At 36.7% G+C, this 17,815-nt stretch overlaps 1 protein-coding gene across 1 annotated transcript in view; it reads left to right on the top strand.

The window, feature by feature from the left end:
- The window catches only part of LOC138701523 (rho-related GTP-binding protein RhoE-like), a 180,017-nt gene that overhangs the window by 65,940 nt on the left and 96,262 nt on the right, over positions 1-17,815 (top strand). The gene's annotated exons all lie outside the window — the stretch shown is intronic.

The following is a 17,815-nucleotide window of genomic DNA, read 5'->3' as shown; positions in this document are numbered from 1 at the left end:
GGGGTCATGTTGAGTCTCCTTTCAGATAACACATATTTCATACGAGAAAATGACTTCTCAACTTCGACAGTGGTTATTGGAGCAAATCTAAAACATAGCATCATTGTAGGATCCATTTCAACTGCAATAGAATTGTCACCTTGTAGAATTGTTTAAATGTTTCTAAGTTTATCAAGATCACAATTTTTTCGAAAACACACTTTTATACTTTTCCCTAACTAATGAACCCCGTTTCCCTGGTACATTGTCCATTCTTTGCACTGCATCATCCACAATTTTCACTGACTTCGTCAAAGGCTTCCCTCTTTCTTGAAGCTGGCAGATCACTTGTAGCAGGAAACCAAACTCGGTCGTAATGAAAGTTAAATCATTTTTCACTTCCGAAGAATTGAGAAGTTTCTTGGCTGCTACAATTGAAGATGCTTCATCCTCCACAGCGTTCACCATCTCATTTATAGTCAGAAAATTTGAAGCGTAATAAAGTGCCGCTGAGACCCATGTCCCCCATCTCGTTATGATAGGTTTGGGGGGCAGAGGTATATTTGGTGCTATGGATTTACAGAATTCTTGATGTGGCTTTCAGAAAGATCTTCTTAATACTGGAAATCAAATTATCGACATCCGGAAACAAGCATCGTATCTCTCCTGACACTCTGTGAAAGCAGTGTGCTACGCAGGTCACGTGAAGCATGTTTGGAAATAGCACTTTTAAAGTTATTCCAGCCTTTTTCATGTATGGTGCAGCGTCACTGATGAAAAGTAACACGTTGTCGTATTGAATTTCTTCAGGCCACAGTAACTGTAATGAATTGGTGAATAACTGCGCAATAGTTGAATTGTTGACTTCCTCCAGACACCATTGGCAATGAAACGACCCGTAGGATCAGGGGGTCTCGTCGATAGAAATCCAGATCTTATTTTTAATTTTATCTTTAATGATTTTCATTGTGTCATCGTAACATTTTCGCAAACTTGACTCGCTAGGCACAGATTCTTTCGTATACTTCTCCAAAAACTGTCTTAATGTAGGATTCTGTAATTTCCACAAAGGGATTTCGGCAGCAAGAAAAGCTTTACACAAGTCGAATGCAAATTGAGATTTTCGACTCGATGTTGCAATTACTGTTGGAAGCAAAGAAATCTTCTTCCTAGTAGCCTTGGAAAGTGCATTTTTGTGTTTGGTTGTATTGATATGTTGCGATATGAAATATTTCTTTTCGTAGTTCACTGACTGCTCACATATTTTGCATGTAAGTACTTTACCGTTAGTACAAAATACGTCGGATCCAAAAGTATTAACGTAACTTTGCAATTTACTGCGTAAAGGAACACTGAATTTCGGCATCTTGCTGCTAGCAACAACGTCGCAATGAAATCTGAAAGAAAAATAACCGTTAAAAGTAACGTTAGATCCGCACTCATTGTTGCCTTGTCAAATAAACACAAGCGATAATTAAAACGCTTACTGTTATACATTTTTGCACGGCTGCACTCATTGTTGCAAAGAGAATATGAACTGACTGAAAGACAATAATATACATTCGGTGAAGTCACTTTCATTGTAGCGGTTATAGAAATAAACTAAAGTATACCTGTAGGCAATTTTTAATAATAAATTAATAAATAATAGATAAATAATTAATCAAATAAAGGCAAAAAAAATTATTTTGTAAATTAGGCATTTATATTAAAAAAGGCAGAAAAGGGCAACATAAAACTGTGATGTTTCGATCACAAAGGTATAATTCGTACAGATTTACTTTCAAAATGAAGATAGATTTAACACATTTAAAAAGGCATTCTGCCGAAGTTCCGGTCTCTGGTTATTAAAATGGCTAGATAGCAATCTTCTTTCATTAAATGTTCCCAAAACTACTTTGATTCCATTTCCTTAAACGCAAGTGATTTACAACAATTAAAATGTTATGATAAATTAAATGTAATAATTCATAATAATGATTGTTCAATTAATGATGATTGCAAATGCCCTATTCTGAAGGAATGTACCCAAGTGAAATACTTAGGAATTATTATTGACCAGCATTTAAGGTGGAATAAACATATTTGTCCTTTATGTAACAGACTTCGTAAAAAAATGTATGAAGTTGTAATTCTTCGCTCTTACATCTCTAACAATATTCTATCATTAGTTTATTTAGGTTTGATTCAAGAGGGCTTTGGTTCAATATGTCATCCAGTATTGTATAGTCGGTTGGGGAGGAGGAACAAAATTAACACTTTCTCCGCTCATAAGCGGATAATGAAAATTTGCTTAAACAAGTCAATTGATTATCCAACAAATTTGATTTATTCCGATTTTAATGTTTTCCAAATCGAACAAATAAAATATCATAAAAATCGTCTGAAATATAAAGAATAACATGTTTATTCTACCATGTAGATGAAATTATTGGGGATCATCAGTGGTTTTAGGCGTAATAGATCAACTATGGACCAGATATTTTGTATTCGACAGATAATGGAGAAAAAATGGGAGTATAAGGGTACAGTGCATCAATTATTCATAGATTTAAAAAAGGCATATGACTCGGTTAAGAGAGAGGTTTTATATGATATTCTTATTGACAGGGAAAGGGATTTGGAGTATTATAAAGAATGGTGAAACGTAGTATAGATATTCGTAGCTCAGTGACTGTCAAGCGAGCTGCGTCACAGAGCATGCACGAGTACAGTTCACTTCATACAAAGTTACACGCAACGTGCTGTAAACGTATTTCAGAATAAACAATTGTTATAGTTTAATGACATATAGTGGCCTACATACATAATCTGCATTTCATTTCGAACGACATGTGTTTTTCTTGGCAACGCACAAGACACCAATAAACAACATTACAAATATACATAATTAAATATCAATCTCTGCGTCCTCGCGTGTCAGTGGAAACATTGATGGCTGATAGACAGTTGTCTTCTGTATGGAACTCGCCTCTGAATATGTATGTTTTTCTGTCAGGAGCGTGTTAAATTAAAACCTTTATTTACAATATTATGAAATATGATAATATGTATACAACGTATAAGTTACTACAGTATTTACAATATATACAATATTTACAACATAGCCTATTACAGTATCATTAAATGTTGATCAAAATGTAGAACCAAACGAAATGGCATTTTCAATTAATGCTGTGTTTTTTTGATGAAACAATTATTCCTGCTGTGCCTTGTTATAATAAATTGTAAGTATAATTTCCAAATTTTCAAAATACAACTTTACTCTGTTGCAAGGAAGGAAATTTTTTAACATGGAAAAACTCCGCTCTACATCTGCAGAGACAATTGGAGAGAACTTGAAACAAGATACGTCAATTAAATTCACATGTTGAATGACGTCATTGGGACACATGTTTGTTAGTGCATCTGAAATCCGACTAAGAATAGTGTACCTATCATTTTAATCAAAACTCTGTTCATTTTTTCACCAACACGTTTTCCTACTTCACATTCTACTGCACTCAGTTTATTTACAATAGTCCTCATAATATTTATTTGCTCAACTAGTTCTACTCCTAACTTTTCTAAGCAAATAATGGCATCCGGTAAATATAAAAAAATTGACTTAACATCCATGACTTCTTTTTAGATTGTTCTATCATTTAGCAGTTCCTGGCGTATTTGAATCGCAGCCGCGTCATCGGGAATTGCTTCCTGAATTTTGATACTCGATCTGGAGCTTTTACAAATATAGTCTTTCAATTTTGTATTGTTGGTTGGTTTCACTTTCGGTATTGTACCTGCACTTCACTACTCTGAACTGCAAACCTGCATGTTGAAGTTCTTATGCGACAACTGTCCCGTTCACCTGTTGTTGACGTGCAGAGATATGCGAGCATGTCATGGAGGGGAGGACTTGGTATAAAGGATTGTAAACAAATGGCTGTGTAGATGCCAATACTAGCTTTTACTACTCCAAATTCCGTTCCCTACTTATTGAATTCGCTATTCCCAAGAAACCAATTCGATTAATTAAAATGTGTCTCAGTGAAACTTACAGCAGAGTTCGTATAGGTCAGTTTCTGTCAGATGCGTTTCCAATTCACTGTGGGCTAAAGCAAGGAGATGCACTATCACCTTTACTTTTTAACTTTGCTTTAGGGTATGCCATTAGGAAAGTCCAGTATAACAGAGAGGGTTTGGAATTGAACGGGTTACATCAGCTGCTTGTCTATGCGGATGACGTGAATATGTTAGGAGAAAATCCACAAACGATTAGGGAAAACACGGGAATTTTACTGGAAGCAAGTCAGGAGATAGGTTTGGAAGTAAATCCCGAAAAGACAAAGTATATGATTATGTCTCGTGACGAGAATATTGTACGAAATGGAAATATAAAAATTGTGAATCTATCTTTTGAAGAGTTGGAAAAGTTCAAATATCTGGGAGCAACAGTAACAAATATAAATGATACTCAGGAGGAAATCAAACACAGAATAAATATGGGAAATGCCTGTTATTATTCGGTTGAGAAGCTTTTATCATCCAGTCAGCTGTCAAAAAATCTGAAAGTTAGAATTTATAAAACAGTTATATTACCGGTTGTTCTTTATGGTTGTGAAACTTGGACACTCACTTTGAGAGAGGAACAGAGGTTAAGGGTGTTTGAGAATAAGGTCCTTAGGAAAATATTTGGGGCTAAGAGGGATGAAGTTACAGGAGAATGGAGAAAGTTACACAACACAGAACTGAACGCATTGTATTCTTCACCTGGCATAATTAGGACCATTAAATCCAGACGGTTGAGATGGGCAGGGCATGTAGCACGTATGGGCGAATCCAGAAATGCATATAGAGTGTTAGTTGGGAGGCCGGAGGGAAAAAAGACCTTTAGGGAGACCGAGACGTAGGTGGGAAGATAATGTTAAAATGTATTTGAGGGAGGTGGGATATGATGATAGAGAATGGATTAATCTTGCTCAGGATAGGGATCAATGCCGGGCTTATGTGAGGGCGGCAATGAACCTCCTGGTTCCTTAAAAGCCATTAAGTAAGTAAGTATGTTTATTCTACCAGAAGAAATTTGATATGACCTTTAGCTGAACCTAGGTTAGGTCTCGATGGCTACGGGCGGGTTAGGACGATCCTTTGCACGTCGACCATACTGAGGCCTGTTGTGGACCCCAAAGTGTATGGGATGAGTGAGGATGAGGGTGTACCAGCCCACCGGCCGCATGTGACCCCTCATCCGCTCACCCATTGGGTGCCTCCTACCCTCCTCCGCCCTAAGTTCACACCACCAAGGTGACCAAGCAGCACAGGATCCATTCCAACGGCTCTTCCAAGGTGTCTAAGTGATCTTGGAAGTGCTCTTAAGGAATGAATCCTGACAGAGATATTGCGGAAGGCTGGGAACCTAGGAACGGTTGTAGAGAAGACGCCCCCCGCGTAAGAGGATGAAGACATGCGTCTTGACCTGAATATGGCTATTGAATGAGATGAAGAAGATGAATGATATGAAGGGGAAGGGAAAATGGACCGTTGCAATGAAAATTCCAACCCGGCATTTGCCTCAGTAACTGTGGAAAACCACGGATAAACCACAGTCAGGTTGGTCGTTCCGGGAATCGAACCACGGACCTTCCGAATGCGAGTCCTATGTGATACGCATGAGCAAACCCGCTCGGTTAGCTGAATCTAAATGTTACATAGGAATAAATCATTGCCAGAGTTACGGGCCGAGGTTATACAACTCTATTTTGATAATAAATCCTGACATAAGTTATTTTGAGTTTAATAAATTTAAGAAAAAATTAAGCAAATTATTTAGTCCCTTTTATTTTTCTCCTTTTCTTAATTTCAATATACTATTTATTCATTCCAACTTACAGTATGTTCTGTTCTTGACTTAATTCTCTATTTTTATCTTAGGGATAATTAGGCCTACTGTTTTCTTTTAATTGTATTGGTTTTGTAATTTTATTGAATCTGTGTTGTGTCCTTCAGTACAAAATAGTTATTAATAATAATCGTCCTCGAACGCGAGCTTGCTCAAACGGTTGTGCGCTACGTAACTAACATGTAGGCCTACTGTATTTATTTTGTATTTTATGTATCAATAAATACTAAATAAATTGGCGGGGTATAATTACCTCATAAAATATGTAATTAATGAATAGCTTTCTGTAATAGTGAGGTATGATAATTATGATAATAATACTAATTTGAAAGACAATTGGGGTGTTGGAAATAATATATATTCGTATATAGCAATTTCATTAGGCCTAGAAGAAACGTTATAAACTTATAAGATTGAAGGGCTTTGAGATATTTTATTACAGCAATCTGATTGATGAATTTCAGCGCAAGCAAAAGTAATTCCACTAGCTAAAGTAGGAATACCGATATAATCATACTTTAAAATTGTCATAACGATATCCTCGGATAACGCGCAAGCATAGAAATGAAAAAGCAGCTCTCGTAGGTACTGCGAACGTACAAAGAACAGTTTAATATGAACTGTATTATTGTATTGGTTAAGAAAAATTAACTATAAATATGTTTTTTTTTATTAGATACCGTAACTTAAAACCTTCGTTTAGCCTATAGGAACATTAAGATCGAAATATTCTCAAGGTCCATAACAAGCGAAACAAAATATTACTGCTGCTACTGTATGGCGAGACTTCAGTGATTTGTAATTAACACGACATGTATATGAATGTTACGCATGAGAAGCCTTACAAATGGCATGAAGGAACGACAAATGAGTACGTACTACTATTGACTCCGTACGAATATCGTCTGAGAGCACCACTGTTGGTGTAGAGAAACTGCTGTTTGTAGTTCCCTCGTCTACAAGGATGGGTATGTTCGTCCAGCACGACGAAGCCCCTATACATTTTAGTCGTCAGGTGACACGTCGTCTAACTATCACATTCCTTGAACGATGGATTGGCTGCAGTGTTCACGTGCAATGGCCACCAAGGTCACCAGACTTTACTGCTATCGATTTGTTGTCTGCGGGGGTGGATGAAGTGCGAAGTATACAAAAACAAAGTAAACACAAGGGACAAATCGGTCGCTTGGATTAAGAATAACGGTGTTCTCGTAAAGGAACAAGACGATCTCAGAAGAGCGACATTTTCTACTGTCAACAGTGCATTAAACTCTTCAAATGTATTGATGCCATGTATAGGCACTAAATGTAATCATTTCCTTCTTGCCACTTGTAACGCTCGTTATGCGAAACATTCAAACAGCTTATTTCCATTCGTATTGAAAATTGGATATATGTATATATATAGAGAGAGAGAGCCAGGTGTACGATCATCCACTCCTCTACTTTTCTTATAGTGGCTGTTGTTCGCCAGGTGGATGGTACATTGGAAGATTAGTTGTGCGCAGTGGAAGACTTTTGGAAATAAATAGTGTGAATTTGTATAACAGATATAATTAACAATAATGGATAACAATATACATGAATGATAAATGAAATAACAAATAAGTATGAAATAAACGAATGAAAATATCACAAGTTAATCTGAACAAGTACCAAAGCGATATCTGAATTGTGAAAGTTTAACTAGACTGGGCAAACATACTTATAGGTCATAATACAATCTAATATGCCCATCTCTCAATAGTCAATAACTGACCTATTAATCATCTAGTCATAAAACACTCTCTGAATATATATATATATATATATATATATATATATATATATATATATATGTGTGTGTGTGTGTGTATCCAACTAGATATAAAGCTCAACACAAACGCCCAGTCAGTACACTAACTCAATACATGGCCCATTCAATTACAGATACCATACAATCAGACTCACCAAACTCAACGTACACATAAACTCAGTATAACACAAAGACTTTACCCAGTACGAAGCGTCACATGACTGATTACTATATAAATTACCAATATGTCTTACATAAACTATGCAGATTGGACAAACAACAATCTCTGTACTTTACAACAAACAATGCCCAAGAGAGAGGGAGAGAGAGAGATACGATATATAAGTAACCGACGATAATTTCAAATCCCAATGATCGTTTGAATAGCAACCAAAAGTCAATGCATTCGATTCCTGAATAGCGGTGTGGGAACCAATAATCAAAATGGAGTAGGGAAAATACTAGAACAATTAAATGAGGCCCATACTATTCTAGTTCATTACAGCGTCAAAGAGGACGTAACCCAAAGATCGTAATCGCTACGCTATCACACAAACCGCCTTGGAACATAAAAAAAAAATCACATATCAAATCATATTTCCTCACATAATCCCCTTAATACAATACCACGTCATATATCACATTATATCACTTCACGTAATCACAATTACTTAGCCCAAGACGTATCCCCAGCGAGCGATTTCCAATATACGATCCAGCACAATCTCTCAAACACATACAACCAAAAATAAGAATATCACAACCCAAATTTACCTACTCCACTGATTACAAATCTGACACAAGTTGTAAACACGCTAAATCACAAGATATACATCTGAAACAAGGTTCCATATAATCCGTAAATACTCAAAAGAAATATAATGAGACCCTATTCTCGAACAACCTATCACGATAAAGTTAAGTTACCAAAGTAGAATAGAAAACAGTTCGAGCTCCATTTCGCGAGTGCACGTCAATTGCCTGAATGAAACTATCGATGCGGGCTGCAACTCCCAAGTAATGTTACCCATACGGCTTCCAACTCCTAAGTGATGTTATCTCTACGGCGTCCGAGCCCTGAGTGATGTTATCTCTACGGGGTCCGAGTCCTGAGTGATGTTATCTCTACGGGGTCCGAAACCTGAGTGATGTTATCTCTACGGCGTCCGAGTCCTGCGTGATGTTACATATAACAGCACGTAACCAAGTAAACTCGCTTTCCCCCTCTCCTCGTGAGACGTAATCAACCGGCCCATAGGATAATTTGGATAAGAAAATGAATGGATTCATAGCGCTATCTATAATATGACGTCTGAGAGCGCTCTGACGGACGAAGTGACGTACTAGGTGAAAAGCTACGATGTCGGGCACGGCTCAATATATATGAACATTTTTACTCAGAGTAGTGAATACTACAACTAGACACCGGCAAATCAGACAAGACTCACACCCGTAACTACTTTCCGTCAGGCTTGGGTTCTGTGACGCTACAAAGCAAGTTAACTTTTAAGACTGAACCCATTCAGCCCGGGTTTTGTGGGTTCAGTCCAGGCGGGACCTAAGAAAGCCTGCCTGTTTGCTCCTATTATAAGGTAGAGTGACTTGCATTCACGGAAGCCAGTCTGCGCTAGTTAAGATGAAACAGTACTAGTTTGAAATCTAAGTTCGTTGGCTATTTAGTCACTTCAAAAAATCTTGATTTTATGGTCCAACACGGCAAGAAAATTCTTGATTGAAGAAATATAATTTTACCATTTATTGCACTACAGAATTTCAGAAAATAATAAGATAAATATTATACATTTCATTTTTCTGCAAAATGTACCTCGCTCAAGACATAACGGCAGATAATTCTTGATTAAAGAAACACAGTTTTAGGATTTATTGCGCTACAGAATTTCATAAAATAATAAGGTAAATATTATAAATTTCATTTTTCTGCAAAGCGTATCTCGCTCAAGAAATAACGGGAGATAATTCTTGATTAAAGAAACACAGTTTTACAATGTATTGCGCTACAGAATTCATAAAATAATAAGACAATATTATACATTTCATATTCCTGCAAAGTGTATCTGACTCAACAAAATAGTAACATTTCGTAACTTGTGACTAGTTGAGAAGAGGAGGGAGGAGAGAGGGGAGAGAGGAGAGAGGAGAAGGAAATATGTTGAAAATATATTGGTAACAATTATTATGAATATCAACAACTGTTATAGAAAAATATTTCATTTTAACTTTTTCCGTATCAACAATTAAAAGCCTCATGAATCCTGTAAAATGTATAAAAGTTTTTCGTTCTTCAGAATATTGATTTGCTATTTAACTTCTGAGGGACAGATTTCTTTTTATTTATGAAGCTGAAAGTTTGAATGGACAAGTAATTTATAATAACTGTTGGCATTTAATGGATATTATGTTGACGAGAAATAGTTTTCTTTGTCTTTATTAACGGTACGTTTCAGAAGACAACAAATAGTTTTCAGTAGTTTGTCTAGTTCTGTAGCCTTCTTGTCAGGTTTGAATCACTTAGTTGATATTTATCATGCACCACGGACTCTGTCATGCACCTGAAAGAAGCACAGTCTGGCGCAGGTCGGCGGAACCCAACAGTCATTTCGGGTCACTCTTAGGACTGTTTGGGAGTCACGTGCAACCACACTGCCTGCCTGCTTGTGAGGGAAGATTCGCAGGCGGGCGAACGATACTGAGCGTAAGCCCGCTCACGGACGTAAACAGTCATGGGCAAGCCGGAAAAAGATTTTGCCTGTCTCTGACTACAACCGCCTGAAATATTATTCCTCCTGTGTAATGGTCAAACATCCTTATCCTAAACCGGTTTACAACCCACGACTTTGATTTCTACGCACCGTTAGAGTTGAGTGCCTTAGCTAATAATAATAATAATAATAATAATAATAATAGTAATAATAATAATAGTAAGAACAACAACCACCGTCGTGGTCTAGACTCTAGAGAAAAGCAAACGGGACTAGTTCCAAGACTTCGCTCGGCATGGGTTCCTATTCCGCTTGGGCTGATTAAAGATTGGATTTTTTCGGAAGTTTTCCTGAACTGTAAGGTGACTATTAGGTAATTCCATGGCGAATCCTCTTACTTGTCTCGCCGAAAAAACATCTCGCTGTCACTTATTCCGCCGGATTAGTTAACTGCGCAGTTGATACAAACGTCATTAAATAACAGATTAATGATAATAATAATAATAATAATAATAATAATAATAATAATAATAATAATAGCGGAAATTGGTGTACATCTGCAGTAATATCAGTGTTGTAACGGAGAGCGTTTTGATGTTCCTATAATGTAATGGGCAATCAAGCAACGCGTCTCTGGGGACAGATGAACTCCACGCCTCTTGGCGTGATTAATTACTTCTCACACAGTTGTAATGACTCACCAGATATCTTAGTGCCATCGTGTCTTTGCTTCCGCGGTTCCATTCCTGGTAAGCACAGCAACATTTAAGGTAGAAAGTTGTTGTGAACCAGAGGTCTTATTACGAATACTTCTGCAATTAGTTCTCGTGTGGTGATACTTTTATAGGAACCAACGGCTGAGGCCTAAAACTTTCACATTGCGTGGGTTCGAATTTCGGATTGTGCATGGATGTATGTTGCCTGTGTTACGTATTGTCATAGGTGTAGACCCGGCGTCGTGCCGACTTCACGGCATGGGAGTCCTTCCATTTTCACGTCTAAATTATCTTGTTTCTTCCGTGTTTTAGGCCTAATGACCCGTTACGTCTTATGCCATCTTTTTACTGGTCTTCCTAAATATCTCTTCCCTTTAGGTAGGTAGGTAATTAAAAATCTGACGATCCATGCGTTGAAAGTGTTTTTGGCAATTAGTCCTGTAAGCTATGTACGAATATATTATGTGGTTCACAATAGAAGACATTTTGAATTCTTGAAAAATGTCCACATTTTTATTTTTATCCAGTTTTATATAACCAGCTCTTCTTTTCATGAACTTCATTTCGTTAGCTTTTAATTCTGTTTATATCCTTTTTTAGCTTGGTCCAAATTTCACTACCATATAATTATTGTGTAAGGATCGGTTTTGCTAAGGTTGCATAAAGTCCACCGCTGTGGAGTAACGGTTAGCGCGTCTGACCGCGAAATGAACGGGCCCGGGTTCAAATCCCGGTTGGGACAAGTTACGGGACAAGTTACTTGGTTGGAGTTTTTTTCTGGGGATACAAATAAGCAAGACAATTTCCTTTGGAGATCCGCCTTATCTCGGTGTGGAAAAGAAGGTGTTTATACTCACTTTTCCTGTCTTCAAATAAGATAGAAAACAATCTGGAATTTCCTGCTTTTGATTTTATAAAATTAAGTCTTCACTGTTTCTGCCAATACTATTTTCATATTGTTTGGACATTTTTGGCAACTAGACTTTCCTACGAAGACTACAATGAACGAATTTTGCCTATGGCGCAACCTTTTTGATCTGGGAAGCCACACCACTATGCTTGCTAGTCATAGCACGTGCACCATCAGTGCAAACTCCGACGGATTTCTTTCAGTCTATGAAAATCCTCTGCCTTAGCGGAGGTTGAATGAATATACTGTATCTAACAAAAATGCTAGCAACTGCGCCATATTAGTGCAATCTGTACTCTCGTTCAGCTGAATAGTATAATATTTTGTGGACTTTAGTTTGCTGATGAAATTATATTTTTTTCTCTTGAAAACTTCTCGCGTACCCCCAGAGGTACGCATACCACAGTTTGAGAACCACTGATCTAGAGTAATATCATTATGTAAATTAGTAACAGATAACGGCAGAACAGAGTTACGTTCGTTCTATAGGCGTGTGAAGGAAAACAATGAGTGGAATCATAAAGTTAGTAATATGATGCAACATTTCCGTACAGCTGTAAACTGCATGGCCACTTGGGTTGTCAATCCTCCCGTATTTCCCGGGATCTCCCATATTTGCCCTAATTTTTAACAGTCTCCCGGCTCCCTTATTATTCTTCTCTTCGAGCATTGTTCTCCCTTATTTTTGCATAAGGTAAGAATGTGTATTTTAACATTTGATTTTGCCGTAATGATGATTGATTATATCAGCGATCATCAGCACAGAGCACCCTCGGGCTAGCGTCTCTTACCCGCGCATAAGACATTGCACTCGCGTGCATCCGTGGTTGCTGGCGGGTATGCTTTCTATCTTTCCCTTCTGCACGACGGAGCATATTACGTTGCACTCGTTACACTTTACTCATTTCAGCGAGTGCTGACGACCACTGGATTATAATTATGATGAACTTTGTTATTCAAGACAGGTATTAAAATATGCAGTCTTTTAGAAAGTAATGTTTGCCAGAAATGGATTTTAGTGCTCACCCGTTTAAGATGAAACCGTGTTAATACTATGAATTTGAAAAAAAAAAAAAAAAGAAACTGGCTAGTTTTGTTCTAAGCATACCAAGTAGTAATGCTCATACAGAGAGGATGTTTCATATCATGAACAATAATTGGACAGATGTTCGAAACATGAGCACAACACATTTAATGAAATCAAAGCTGAAAACTGTAGTCGACTTCAACTATTACGCGAGACAAACTCTGTCTCAAAATACTCTTAATTTAAGCGTAGCTGCCGAAGTGTAGATTCTAAGCCTGCCAGTTTTTCTTTCCATGTGTGTACATGTATATCACATAAAAATGACGTACAGTGTTAAAGCATGTAGGCCTAAATACTGTATTTTATTACTCTAATTCAAATATTGCCATTTTTTTTAAATTTGTTGTGTTGTTTCAAATGCTAACTTGGGAAACCGTGTTTTTCGTATGCAAACATAAACATTTTTTTTTTTTTTGTTGACAGCAAATAGTTTATATTACCCATACTGCAACTTTGTATTCATTTCTCTGATGATAACTCTTGTGCAACAATTACTCTTTTATCGACATCGTTGAAGATCTAGCCGTAGTTGACAACTTCACATTAACAGATTCTATGGCCAAACATTCATTTCACCTTTATAATTTTCTCCGTTTCATAGATCATGAATCTGTACATAATAATAATAATAATAATAATAATAATAATAATAATAATAATAATAATAATAAAGATGGTAAGTACTCGCTATAGATGAGAATGCCTCGTTTCGTGAAGATTCGCCTCACACCCTCCCCCCACCCTGATTGTGCGATATCTTCATTTCATCGAATAGGGAAGTTATTCTGTTCCATAAACAAAGTAGACTAAGACGAAAGTTTCTTAGCGTAACTTGACCTAATTACTGTATGTGGTTCGAGCCCCGGCGAGACACCGGAAGTAGGTCACGTGTCTGCGGAACGGAACTGGGTCACCTGTCTCCCCTCTGGGTCGCCCTGTCGCGTCCTCGCGGTTTTCTCCAGGCCTCTTCGCCCCGCGGGTGCACGCTGCCCCCTTCCTGGTATTGTTTATGTTATTTTTATTCAGAATGGGACAGCACTGGGCCGGTCGATACCGTGCGGCCCCTGCACACGATGCGACCCCTGAAGTCGGCTTGTGATTATCAGCGGGCTTTGGCGCGTTATCTGTTGTTGCCATGGAGACCTCGCAACAATGTGCGCTCGACCGACGTCTATGCGATAACTAATGCATGAGATCTGCCCAAATTGAGCGTGTGGTTCCATTCAGACGCGGCTAACTTGAGCGCTGACTGTTACCGCAGTGGTATTCAAATGTATTTTAGATTCCACAGGATATTTTGAACTTCTTTTCAATAATGTATTAGCTTCAAATAATGTTCCTGCGTTTTCATATATACATATCCATGACGCGCATCATTCGCTTAACTGCCAGAATGTGTGCTTTCAACTGTGGGACCCGAGTTCATATTCCGAGTCAAAGTGGAGTTTATGGTGGACACGGAAGGTGTTGGTTGATATTCTTCAGGTACTCCTGTTTTTTTTCTATATACCTCCAATCAGTCAACAATTTATCAACAGTAATCTCACTAGACGTTTTGATTTATCTAGAGAAAATCAAAACTCGAGTGGGATTTAATTGACTATTACACGATTAGAAGAAAGTATATAAAGATTAGAAGTAACGAAGTACTCCAATACAATAAAATATTAATTGACTTACGAAAATACAACTGTCTTCAAATGTATTATTGTACCATCTCAACATTACAAATATTACGCTAGATGCATGCTAGATGGTAGTAGTGAGCAATGCCTTCTCGTCGAGAAGTTCTCGATCTATTATACACGATGGCAATGTTACTAGTCAAGAAGGCTTTGTTGATTCAGTTCCATTTTTATTAAAATGCAACATTCCACTTCAATTATCCGAATCCCAGTAATCAACGTCACTTGACAGATGATTTTCAATAAATCTTAATATTAAACAATCTCTGATACGTGACTATCCATAATATCATATAGCAGAAGCTATAACATAACCTAACTAATATACGCAAGTGTTAGAAAAGTTTTAATTAACGACGACATAAAAAATAAACATGAATAATTTTAAAAGGAATAATTATTGAATGTACAATTTTCAAATTTGAATGTGGTTGGTGGTTCAATTGATGTTATATTGGACGTGTGCGTAATAGAAGTGGAACTCGTTGATTTAGGCCTACATGGTGTATCAACTTATTCAGAATTTCTGAATGAATAATTTTAAAAGGAATAATTATTGAATGTACAATTTTCAAATTTGAATATGGTTGCTGGTTCAATTGATGTTATATTGGACGTGTGCGTAATAGAAGTGGAAGTCGTTGATTTAGGCCTACATGGTGTATTCAACTTATTCAGGATTTCCGAATGGTGCTCTTCATTTATTTGTAAATCGGAGTTCAGAAGATGCATAGGTATGATAAGTGATTTTTATTAATTCTTGTTCTTGAATGCCAATGCGAGTCATATCTGAAACTGCTGTGCACCGACTGGAGTGGTTTGTAATTTTATATATATATATTTGACGTCCAGACCAGCGCAGTTTCAAATGTTGGCAAACAAAGAAACAAATGCTAGGGACGCGATAAAATTAAACAAATGCTAGGGACGCGATAAAATTGTGCGATAAGCAGCCATGATTGGTTGAAATACGTCCTTTCGTACCGTTTTATTGGTCAAAAGTAGTATGACGTAGTAAGAGTGTAATAGTCATCATTAAACCATGAAGTGTTCGGCATTGAAAATCAAGATTTATGAAAGATACAGCGATCATGACGGTCGATTGTTTATCTGCATGTCATGATACACAACAACATAAACTTTGTAAAGAACACGCCAGTCGTTAAGAGTCTTTCTTTAAATTATGCGGCTACACATAAAACAAGTGACATTCATCTTAACCGCGAAAATGTTCAAAATTCAGTCTTATTAAAGAATGACATTTTCTCCACATGTCGGGGTTGCAATATGTTTCTCATAGTACAAACTATTCTATTGGATATAAGTTTACCATCAATTTCCATTGTACAACTTAATACTGCCAAGGGAAATGATATTCGGAGTCTCTTCAAATACCTCACTGAAGGGGAGGTGGCTTGGTTTGAATAAATACTCTCCAAAGCAAACAAAGAAAATATGACAGCAGAAGGAAGAGAGCAAAGTGACTCAATTAATGAAGACTGCTGAGATGAAAAATGGCAAGCAAGAAAAGTTTGTGTCATTTGTTAAAGTATCATCAAAATTATTATAGATTCCACATCAATCTATTGGAAAATATAAATTATTCATTTATTTTAAATTATCTTTACTTCGTATGATTATATTATTATTGTAAGTGACTTAAAAAGCTATTTGAATTTAGTTTTGGTAATTTTTATTCGGAGTGGTCTACCGAGTAAGCTTCCAGGGTCACCCCTTTTAGGAGGTCTTTGCCCTTCACCCTTCACGGGACACATTGGCTTGTTCATTCATTCATAATAAATTCTTGTCATTACTATTATGTACTAAGGGCGTATACTGACACATTTTAAAATGCAAGTTGCTATTACAAATATTACAATATCTATTTCAAAGAACTGTCGTAAATAATAAATGATTATGTTCATTACTGCATTCATTAAAAAGTTTTAGTACAAGCTCTACCAAAATGAAAATTTCAAATGTCATTTCCTCCGAGCATGGTTTTCTGGTATAGGCACCGTGCAAGCTTCTCTGGTGGCGACTGTTGTTACTAACTGCAGGACAGCAGCGATAGAGTTGTGCTTGAAGCGTATGAATATATTTACTTAACATCTCAGGTTAAATGATTAGAAATATGGATGATTCTAAAAAGCGGAAAGGTAACGCAAATTGCTGTGTTCTTGAGTGTAGTAATGCTTATAGGAACACAACAACCGATATTGTTTTTATTCACTCACAAAACAGAAAACTGAAGCGCAACGACGCTAATTGTGGATCCATGCAATACGCAGATTAAAGTAAATAAGGCTACACTGCTTGTAATCATAGTATTATTATATACTAGGCCTGATATAAAAATAGAATGTATATAGTATTATGTTTATAAATAAACATTAAGTTAACAACAGGAATTTATCATTTAAATTTCAAAAAGTACATAATTACTGAGTTCTTTACATAACTTATATATTATGTATAATATTAGCAACAATAAATAATAATATACCTATTTTAAAATGTATTCATATCGATATTTAATTCTTGATTTCAAGTGTTAATGTTTCACCTTGGAAACCAACACCCGCAACAAGAATTGCGGTATTCATTTTATTGGGAACGAGATCAGGACACCCCCAAAACTAGCATACCGTTCCCAGTATTTTTCTAAAAGATTACAAGAAAAAGACTGTCTCATCTCAACTAGCTCCGGAAAGGTACGAAAGAGGCGCAAAAAGAAGAAGAAAAGATGAAAATTTAAGTTTTATGGAAGGCGAATGCTCAACAAGTGTTATTTCGAAAAATGAAGTAGCCATACAGGCAGAAGTAAATGAAACCATTCTTAGTGATTTTGTTTTTTCTTTCACAATTGAATTGTGTGAATTGTCTACTCAAGTGTCTATTCCATTACATGCCTAATTGAAGTCACATAAGAAATGTTATGACAAGAGTTCAGGAACAGATGTTATGTTTAATGAAATGCAAGGTTTCCGAGATTATTCTACAATAAAATATGATACAGAACTACCAGACTTAATGAGAGTG

The sequence above is a fragment of the Periplaneta americana genome, chromosome 6 (genome assembly GCF_040183065.1).
Source record: "Periplaneta americana isolate PAMFEO1 chromosome 6, P.americana_PAMFEO1_priV1, whole genome shotgun sequence".
NCBI classification, from domain to species: domain Eukaryota; kingdom Metazoa; phylum Arthropoda; class Insecta; order Blattodea; family Blattidae; genus Periplaneta; species Periplaneta americana.
Note: the sequence above shows the minus strand (reverse complement) of the source record. Positions and strands in the feature narration are given on the sequence as shown.